Here is a 10,669-nt window from a genome sequence, read left to right as displayed (position 1 = left end):
TAGTTGTTGGTTTATTCAGTTATAATTATTTATAATTGAATTTCAGTCTTATAGTGTACAACATCCTTCACCTGTGCACAATTTCTGCACACCAGTGTCCTGTTTCTCTTCCACCCTCCCTCCGTGCCATCCTCTATGATAGACAGATTCTCTCTCTCTCTTCCTCTCTCTCTCTATATATATATATACATATATATATGTATATATATACACACACACACATATATATACATACATATTTTTTCCTTTTACACATTTTGGTTTGCAATACTGTTATTGAAAGTGCAGCATGCATATCATTTATTCAGTAACTAGTTCTTTTCCACAGTGATCATTTCTTTAACAAGTAAAATTGGAGGGGAAATACTGAAGCCAAACCCTCTGGTGCCCCTCTGAGGACTTAGTTATCTCTCTGCAAGTTATAATGCTGAGTACTTGTTCTGCTTACATGGGCAGCTCTGCTGTGGTGTCACTGATTTCATTCAGTAAGAGCTGGAGTTGCCGATGAATGATGACTAAAAGAAAGGAGATAATAAAAGCAGGTCACCTTAGTGCTTTCATTCCTGAGTATTTTTCACAAAATTAAATCAAAGATCTCCACACCCTCTTATATAAGCAATATTGTGAGTCTGTAATTTCTAATTCTTCACATTACCTTTGGAGTGCTTCAGTTTCAGGATATAACCTTGAACTGCGCTTGCTGAAGCCATACATTATTCCTCCCAATTTTCACTCACCTCTGCACTAAAAGCTCTTAGTCTCCACAATTTCTGTTCTTAGTTCAGAATATATTTTCAGGGAATCATTTCCATATTTTTCTGGAAACTTTTCTGTTTCTGGTATAGGCTTCTTAAGATAGATAGTGGTCTTTCATTTTAACTTGGCTCCTGCTTACACACTACAAATAACTTTTATAAAAAAAGGAACATTATTGATACTGATTTCACTAAAGAAATAAAATATTAAAAATTAAGTGTCAAATTGATTTTTATTTCATTAGAAGAATAGAATTTTTAAAATATTTTGTGTGTATGTGCATTGTGGAACTAGGGGAATGAAGAAGATATTAAGTTTTGTTTTGGAATACTTATTTGAAATTTATGTAATTTATGTATTTTAGTTTTAGATTTTATTTTATTTTTATGCTATAATTTCTCTATCTTAGCTTTTCTCTAACTTATGAAATATTTTCCTCTTTTAATTTTAATTGATTAAACTTGGTTTAGTGGTCACAGCTGGTTATATGCTCAAGGACCATTCCTAGTGGTACTCAGGGGACCATATGTGGTGTCAGGGAAAACCTAATTCGGCCCTATGCAAGACAAATAAATGCCTTGCCCCATACCATCTCTAATTCCTTTTCCCTCTTTTGAAATAGCTGTATGAAATGTTTTTTATATTGTGATCAATTAACTTGAACATTTGAGTCATATGAAGTTTAATGCCATTTATTTTATTTTAAGTTATTTTATATTTTATAGCTTCTTTATATTTTACTATTGGCTATATCTTGAGCCATGAAAAGTATTGTGATTATGTATTTTCTCTTTGAGAAAGGCAGTTACTTTAGTTAAATTTTGTATATAAAATTCAATCTCCCCTGGGGAATCAGAAACTTACATTTTGGAGTACAACTTTTAGTTTTAAAATAGGAATTTGTTACTTGGAGCTGTAGTTTACATGTTTGGTATATGTGACAGGTGGAGTAATGGCTAAACTATCCACACCCTAATCTCTATAACCTGGAGGTGTAATATTTCACAGACAAGAAAACAATGAACTGCCAAGATTAAATTGAGGCTCTTGGGATTGGAATAGGTTCTGAATTAGCTAAATATACATAATTGATCACAGGTTGCATTAAATACAAAGAGCATGGTAAGCAATAGTCAGTCAGAGGATGCTGTGATTATGGAAGAATGCTAAGAGATGCATTATTGTTGTCTTTGGACAGAAAAAAAAATCAGAAGTCAAGAAATTTGAAGCTAGAAAAGGCAAATATGTACATTTTCCCCTACTTCACTCTCAATAACTTGATTTTCTCCTAGAAAAAGCTTTTTCAAACTTAAGACATCCAAAATGGTTATAATTCTGTGTTATTTTAAGATATTCTCTGTGATTTTTGGGGGTCAAATATAAATATTAAATTAGTTATAAGTAATATTATATTAGTTATATTAATTATAAATTAGTTGTAAGTATTAGTTTGAAATGGGATCCTGGACTGCAGCCATTAAAATAAGTTATCATATTTGTTATTTTTTCTTTTGGGGCCACAACCAGTAATGCTCAGGGGTTACTCCTGACTATGTGCTCAGAAATTGCTCCTGGCTAGGGGTACCATACAGGACGCCAGGATAGAACGCAGGTCTGTCCTGGGCAGTTGTGTGCAAGGCAAATGACCTACCACTGTGCTATCACTCTGGCCCCTTCACTGTGATTTTTATAATAATAGTTGGAGCTAATAGGTATGGTCTACTATCATCTAAGTGGTATTATCGAATTTGAAGCTTATTCTCTCTCTTTCCCTAGCTCCACCCTTCTGTGTTTCTTCCTGTCTTCTAGTGGTTATTTTTAATACTATCTCCCATCTCTGTTTTGTTTTGGAGTCACTTAGTTCATCTTTTTTTATTGAAACTTTTACAGAACACAGACTAGTATCTTTTTTTAGGGTAAAAGTCATAAAGACAGATTATTTTAACATTTTTTTGTTCTCATTGTCTAGAGGTAAATTCTCATTAGGTACCTGTTTTATTTTGCCTTGTTTTTTGTCTCTAGGGTCTTCATTTGTTTATTGCTAGCCATCACTTTGGTTATTTATTTTAATACTTAGACCTCCTATTGATTTATGAAAATATGTACTTCATTCCATTACTAAAATGTTTATAAATTGTTTTTAAAACAGAAATAATTTATTCAATATTTTATTAGATAGTATCAGATCAAATTTGCATTGTTTTTGCTCTTACATTTCATTATCCTAACATTAGCTGAATAAAATGGTCACTATTGATTTCTTTTCACTTCTTCATTAAACTTAGCATAAAAGCTAGAATCAATTTTTAAAACAGTCTCTACAAGATATCAATTATCATAATTTCCACTTAAACATAATATCAACATGTTAGACAAGTTAGATTTATAATATTTTAAGATCTTTGAAGGACAAATATCATTCAAGATATCAATATCTTAAAATGATTTTGCTTTTTGTTTGTTTGTTTGTTTGTTTGTTTGTTTTTGGTCTATACCCAGTGGTGCTTGAGGATTACTCCTGGCTCTGTGATCAGAAATCGCTTCTGGCAGGCTAGGGGGATGCCTGGGCTTGAACCCAGGTCTGTCCCGGGTCGGTAACTTGCAAGGCAAATGCCTTACCGCTATGCTATTTCTACTAAATTTGCTTTTTTTTTTTTAAAGAAATATTTTATCTTTCTTGATGAAAGTTTTATAAAGTACCACCAAGGAATGTTTTTAAAACAGATTTGACTACATAAATATTAAGAAATGCTGTTATCTTGACTTTTATTTCCCCAGCCAAGATGAGAATTTTCACATAGATTTATGTCTACCTTTTAAATTAAATTAAATTTTTCTTCTAAAATTGTCTTTCTCAATTTAAATTAGATTTAGCCTATTTTTATAACCCTGGTCAATCAAGGTCCAAGAATATTTTGTTATTTTATTCTCTTATTTTTACTTGATTATTGTATTCATTTAGTTAGATAGTGATATGTATTACTTTTAAAGATTAACTTATTTTTAATTATTTTCATTTTATTGTTTATGTAGAAAGACCATTCCTAGCAAATCTGCATAGTGGGGTAGGGAGAGGATCTCCCTGAAACAATTCCTGCTAAAGTGATACTACTATATCCAGCAGTGTGAGAATAAGGGTGAAGTATTGAATCCAGCAGTGTGCTACTGAGGTTGATAGTTTGGGCTTATATAGAGTCAGATATAAAATTTAGGGACTTAGAGCCTCACACATGACAGGTACATACCCTATCTAGTACTTAAGTTGTATCTCCAGAGCTCCACCTTTTAGTCTTTCTTTGTCTTTAAGCTAACTACACAAAGTTAACCTTTGAATTTATCAAGGCAGCTTAAAATAAATACAGTCAGGAATGCTTTTTTTTTTTTTTTTTTTTTGCTTTCTAAGTTTGGTTTTCTAATAAACTGCTTAAAAATCTCATACTTTCAAGTCTAAATTTCTTTATTGCAACATGTTCCAAAATAAAATACATTTTATTCTTGAAATTTTTAAGCCTCTCCTTAATAGTTTCTTTGTCAATCTGCTTGGAATTCATAGAAATATTCATATTATTCTACTAATCTAATTATGTGCCAACTTTTAGCACATAGAAAAGTATGTGTGTGTATTCTTCTTCTATACAGATTACTACAGAAGTTCCATTTCCACCTAATCACCAATTCATCTTAGTTATATACAACAGATTGATTTTATATTCACTTCAAAATCTGCTTAAAATATTTTATTAATTTATAACTGTTTAAACTTCTCTGCCAAGATATACTCCTTACACATTTAAAATCATTTAGCAAAGGTATAAATAAATGGAACTATATCTAATTAAAAATTTCAGCATAGCAAAAGAAAAATTGATGAAATTAACATTTAACCATGTCCATGGCCCTATTACCCCCTATTGGGGATCATGAGCCAGTGGTCCTGAGCAGCATAGATGATAGAGAACGAGAGCGAAGAAATGCTTCAGCTTCTTCAAGAAGAGCAATTAGTGGGTGGCAAGACTGCCTTGCACACTATGCCCAGGACAGACCTGTGTTCTATCCTGGCATCCTGTATGGTACCCCTAGCCAGGAGCAATTTCTGAGCACATAGTCAGGAGTAACCCCTGAGCGTTACTGGTTGTGGTCCCAAAAGAAAAAATAACAAACATGATAACTTATTTTAATGGCTGCAGTCCAGGATCTCATTTCAAACTAATACTTACAACTAATTTATAATTAATATAATATAACTAATATAATATTACTTATAACTAATTTAATATTTATATTTGACCCCCAAAAATCACAGAGAATATCTTAAAATAACACAGAATTATAATCATTTTGGTTGTCTTAAGTTCAAAAAAGCTTTTTCTAGGAGAAAATCAAGTTATTGAGAGTGAAGTAGGGGAAAATGTACATATTTGCCTTTTCTAGCTTCAGATTTCTTGACTTCTGATTTTTTTCCCTGTCCAAAGACAACAATAATGCATCTCTTAGCATTCTTCATTAACCACTGCATCCTCTGACTGACTATTGCTTACCATGCTCTTTGTATTTAAGGCAACCTGTGATCAATTATGTATATTTAGCTAATTCAGAACCTATTTGTTACTTGGAGCTGTAGTTTACATGTTTGGTATATGTGACAGTGGAGTAATGGCTAAACTATCCACGCCCTAATCTCTATAACCTGGAGGGGTAATATTTCACAGACAAGAAAACAATGAACTGCCAAGATTAAATTGAGGCTCTTGGGATTAGAATAGTCTCTGGTCCCAAGTTAGATTTTTTTTTCTTGTTAAGTTCGTCGGTACATTGTATATTTTGGATATTAGCCCATTATCTAATAGGTATTTGGTGAATAGTTTCTTCCATTCTTTGGGTGACTTTTGTATCTTAGGCACTATTTCCTTTGAGGTGCAGAAGCTTCTCAGCTTAATCTGTTTACCTTTGCTTCCACTTGTTCAGAGAGTGCTGTTTCCTCCTTGAAAATGCCTTTAGTCTCAATGTCATGGAGTGTTTTACCTATCTGTTGTTCTATATAATTTATGGTTTCAGGCCTGATATCAAGGTCTTTAATCCATTTGGATTTGACCTTTGTGCATAGTGTTAGATGAGAGTCTGAGTTTGCTTTTCACAAGTGACTAACCAGTTGTGCCAACACCAATAGTTAAAAAGGCTTTCCTTGCTCCATTTAGGATTTCTTGCCCCTTTATCAAAAATTAAATTATAGTATTTCTGAAGAACATTCTCTAAATATTCAAGAGTTTTCCACAGATCTGAGAATTTGTCTTTATTCCAATACCTTGTTGTTTTAATAACTATTTCTTTATAATACGATTCATTATTGGGGAAAGTAATGCCTCCCATATTGCTTTTCCCAAAAATTGCTTTAGGTATTCGTGGGTATTTATTGTTCCCAATGAAAGTGCTCAACATCACTAATAATTAGGAAGATGCAAATAAAAGCGATGATGAGGTACCATTTCGCACCACAGAGAATGGCACACATCACAAAGAACAAGAACAATCAGTGCTGGCAGGGATGTGGAGAGAAAGGAACTCTCATTCACTACTGGTGGGAATACTATCTGGTTTAGTCTTATGGAAAACAATATGGAAATTCCTCAAAAAACTGAAAATTAGGGGCCGAATGGGTGGCGCTAGAGGTAAGGTGTTGCACATGCTAGCATAGGACGAACTGGGGTTTGATCCCCTGGCATCCCATATGGTCCCCCAAGCCAGGAGCGATTTCTGAGCATAGCCAGGAGTAACCCCTGAGCGTCAATGGGTGTGGCCCCCAAACAAACAAAAAACAAACAAAAAACCCTGAAAATTGAGCTCTCATATGATCCAGCTATACCACTCCTAGGAATATACCCTAGGAATACAAAAATACAATTAAAAATGCCTTCCTCACACCTATATTTATATTTGCAATATTTACAATAGCCAGATACTGAAAACAACCAAGATGCCCTTCGACAAATAAATGGCTAAAGAAACTGTGGTACATATACACAATGGTGAAATATTATGCATCCATCAGAAGAGATGAAGTTATGAAATTTTCCTATACATGAATGTATAGGAATCTATTATGCTGAGTGAAATAAGTAAGAGGGAGAGAGATAGACACAGAATAGTATCACTCATCATCTATGGGTTTTAAGAAAGATTAAGACATCATTGTAATAATGCCCAGAGACAATAGAGATGAGGACCGGAAGGACAGGCTCACAATATGAAGCTTACCACAAAGAATGTTGAGTGCAGTTAGGGAAATAACTACACTAACAACTATCATGACTATCTTAATATAGTGAGAGAAGTAGAATACCTGTCTCAAATACAGGTAGGGGTGGGGAAGGAAGCAGGGGGGGGAATTGGTGGTGTGAATGTTGCACTGGTGAAGTGGGGTATTTTGTTTATGACTGAAACCAACTACACTCATGCTTGTAATCATGGTGTTTAAATAAAGATTTTACATAAAAAATCAAGATGTGTTTAAAATTTAACCTAAATTTAGTGTTAAATGCAACTTTTTAAAGGACATTTCTCATACTTAAAGATACATTTTTTTTATGCATACCAGTAATGCTTATGGTTTACACCCGTAATAGTTGTCAGGGATTACTCCTGACAGAAGTGTTAAGGATCCTATGGTGCAATCTAGGAGCAAGCCCAGGTCATCCACATGGTGTACCCACTATACTATCTCTCCAGACTATTTTTGCTTTTTTTGAAGATTTTCTAGACTTTGTCAGAGTAGATGATCAATAATGTCAAATATTATTTAAAAGGTTGATAAACTGCTCCTCTTTTATACCATTTCTAAAAGTTGCTCTACCTTCCCTAAGTTCTCAAATTGAGCACAATAACAAATCATAGAATGGTTTGATATATGGAAAACACAATTATGATGAAAATGTTTTCTTCCTGAGTCAAAAACTGAAGTATTTTTTCATGTAATAAATCTAGTCTATAGCAGCATTTCATTAGCCCTACACTGTAAATAAAAGAGCCGAGAGATTATTATTTAAAACAAAAATTGTATTATGAAATAGTGTGTCATGCAGAAATAGAGGATGGTATGCACTCTATAATATACTTTAATGCATCTCATCGTCAGTTCATAAATTCTACAGAAATGACATAATATAATACACCTAAGATGATTAATAATGTTAGAAAACAGATTTCCTTTCTTAGGTGTTTATCACTATTTCAAGAAAGTGAGTGAGAAAGACAAAAAGACAGAGACAGAAACAGAGAGAAGGGAGAGATTTAGAGAAATAGAGAATATTTAAAAATTTTAAAACATTAAAAATTGCTGGTGCATAGTATGACATGTATATAGATTATGTCAAAAGCATGAACACATCATAGATACCACTTTTATGTGGGTTGTATTATCAGTTTTGTCATAAGAGTTAGAAGACAGTTTCATTTAATGAATATACTTCCATAATTTTTCTTTTTCCAATCTACTTTCTAAATTTTTTCCTATCTAGTTTAAAATCTAAAATATTTGTAAATAAATTAACTACATGTTTATTTCTGTTTTGTTTTGTTTTGTTTCAGGGGCCATACACAGTGAGGCTCAGGGGTTACTTCTGGCTATGCACTCAGAAATTGCTCCTGGCTTTGTGACCATATGGGATGCTGGGAGATTGAACTCGGTCTGTCCTAAGTCAGCTGTGTGCAAGGCAAAAGTCCTACCTCTGCACCACCACCACACCAGCCCCAAGTCAGCTTTATTTTTTACCAGAAAAGTTTGTCATTAGGACCTAGGAGGTAAATTAATTGAATTTCAGGCAGATAATTTTATGGAATAAAGAGAGAATCTAGTGCAGGAATTTCAATACATCAGTAAAATATGCAGATGGATGGATTTAAAACTGCAAACAACTTATGAAATGAAGCAGATTCAACTCATTTTACAGCTATCAGCTCTCAAGAGGATTTACCATACAGATATTTTTTATAGTAAGTTAAAACTAGTTATACAGCATAACAAAGGAGTAAATCAAGAGACAAAAGATATTAGGAAGTAATTTATCCTTACTAAAATTTAGTTAAAAAAGTTCCAAAACACAATTTGATATAGGACAGTGGTTTTTGACCAAATATACTGTGTACTGTTAAAAATAAGACATTTTGTGAACAAGTATAAGAATAAGAACTGGGGCCGGTGGTGGTGCTAGAGGTAAGGTGCCTGCCTTGCCTGCACTAGCCTTGGATGGACCGCGGTTCGATCCCCCGGTGTCCCATATGGTCCCCCAAGCCAGGAGCAACTTCTGAGCGCATAGCCAGGAGTAACCCCTGAGCATCACCGGGTGTGGCCCAAAAACCAAAAAAAAAAAAAAAATAAGAATAACAGGTTTTGATTTTTGATTGTTACTAGATGTAAAGCCTGTTGCAACTTTTCAAGATATGTTACTTGACATTGAAAAGAACTAATGAATCATATTTCATAAATCAAAAATTAACTGAAAAATCAAGTGTGGGAGATATTTTTAAGATTTTGAGTTAAATAAAAGAAGAAATAAGAAATAAAAATACTACTTTTAATTTTATTTATAGAAAATAATTGTATATAAAAATTTATATTAGTATTTATTAGTATTGGTATACAGTCTCACTGTGCATGTTGTGTTAAGTGATAAATGTGTTTGTAGATGGGCTGGAATCTCTATGCACTCTCATAGGTTCCTAGCCAGCTGTTACACACCACTGATGTAGGATGATTAAACTACTCTTTATTTTTTTTGTTCATCATTAGTACATATAAAGAAAATTTATTATAGACTATTTGTTGAAAAACTGTTTATATATATTAATTCATTAAAGAGAATTTGAGTAATATTGAGTAATAGCTCAGTAATAAAAATAGTAGACTTGAGGGTAAGGCATTTGTTCAAGAAAAAAATTAGTGGGGCCAGAATGGTGGCACAAGCACGCACTAGCCTAGGATGGACCTCGGTTAGATGGTTAGATCTCCCAGCGTCCCATATGGTACCCCAAGCCAGGATCAATTTCTGAGTGCATAGCCAGGAGTAAGCCCTGAGCGTCACTGGGTGTGGTCCAAAAAAAAATTTAGTGAGTAGTAGTGAGTCAGACTGACTCCAAAAACAATAGTCTTACCTGTTATAATGATCCAATGTTCCTATATTTTCATATCAAATATAGCATATTATTTAAATTCCATCAAAATCACCTGAAGTAAACAAGTTTCAAAAGAAGGAATAATGAGCAAAACTGGGGTCATCATTTTAAAATAATTTGTCTGTCTAATTACACACAAATTATCCAAGGAAAATTTTTTTAATATTTTCACCTCCCTCCCTTTCTTTTATTGCTACTGTTACAATAACGAGCGTTTGTAACACCAGTTGCAGGATTAGACACTGTCTGGGGTGGTGTCACACAGTTTTAGTTGTGGCCACACATTATGATTTTAGTACTCCCCAAAGATGCCTGAAATGCTCACACAAAAGCTAGTCACATGACACACTCCTTGCAACAGTGCTCATACACACTTAGTTGCAGCCCATCTGAAATTGCACTCTATATTTTATTGTTGAGGTCCTAGACAGTGAGCTACCCACATTATACTTGCACTTGCTATTGCTCTGGACATTCAATTCATAATCTCATGCTTGGCTAGTACTTCAAATTTTTGGCCATCCCTCAGGACCAAAAACAACTTTTCATTGCAGATCAGGCATAATTGTTGCTTCAGTACTTGAAGTTCTAATACTTTGCAGCTTTCAGGTCTAACCTGTGAGATTGCTTAATGAAATTTCATGTTATTATCCTACCAGTAAATAAACTCATTTGGTGTATTCAAGGAGAGAGCTAATAAATATAAGAAGTATCTTAATAAAACTACAACCTATAAATGAAACAATTA

Source organism: Suncus etruscus, chromosome 2, assembly GCF_024139225.1.
Source record: "Suncus etruscus isolate mSunEtr1 chromosome 2, mSunEtr1.pri.cur, whole genome shotgun sequence".
In the NCBI taxonomy this organism is placed as follows: Eukaryota; Metazoa; Chordata; class Mammalia; order Eulipotyphla; family Soricidae; genus Suncus; species Suncus etruscus.
Note: the sequence above shows the minus strand (reverse complement) of the source record.